The 298-nt window shown below is 62.8% G+C and overlaps 1 protein-coding gene across 1 annotated transcript in view; it reads left to right on the top strand.

Annotated features, from left to right (window-relative positions):
- The window catches only part of PTPRN (protein tyrosine phosphatase, receptor type, N), a gene marked incomplete at its 3' end in the record, with an annotated part of 8,737 nt that overhangs the window by 1,380 nt on the left and 7,059 nt on the right, over positions 1-298 (top strand). The window lies entirely within an intron of this gene.

Here is a 298-nt window from a genome sequence, read left to right as displayed (position 1 = left end):
CGGCTGGCACCAGGCTCCAGCACAGCTTGCGGTTCCCCAGTGACTACAGGGATGTGGAGGAGAGGGAGCAGCCAGCCCCCCTGGCCGCCCAGCCACCATCTGTACAGACAGGTACCGTGTCCTCCAGCCAGGCAAAAGCTCTCATCTCCATCCTGTCCCCGTTCATGTTCCCTGTGGCCTCCTGCCCACAGGCAGTGCATCTCCCTCGTCCTCACCTGCCCTGGCTGCTCTGTCGCCAGCGCATGGTCCCTGTGTGGATGCAGAGCATCTGACCTGGTACTGTGGTCTCTTGCAGATG

This window comes from Apaloderma vittatum, unplaced genomic scaffold (genome assembly GCF_000703405.1).
Source record: "Apaloderma vittatum isolate BGI_N311 unplaced genomic scaffold, ASM70340v1 scaffold26683, whole genome shotgun sequence".
Classification (NCBI taxonomy): Eukaryota; Metazoa; Chordata; class Aves; order Trogoniformes; family Trogonidae; genus Apaloderma; species Apaloderma vittatum.
Note: the sequence above shows the minus strand (reverse complement) of the source record. Positions and strands in the feature narration are given on the sequence as shown.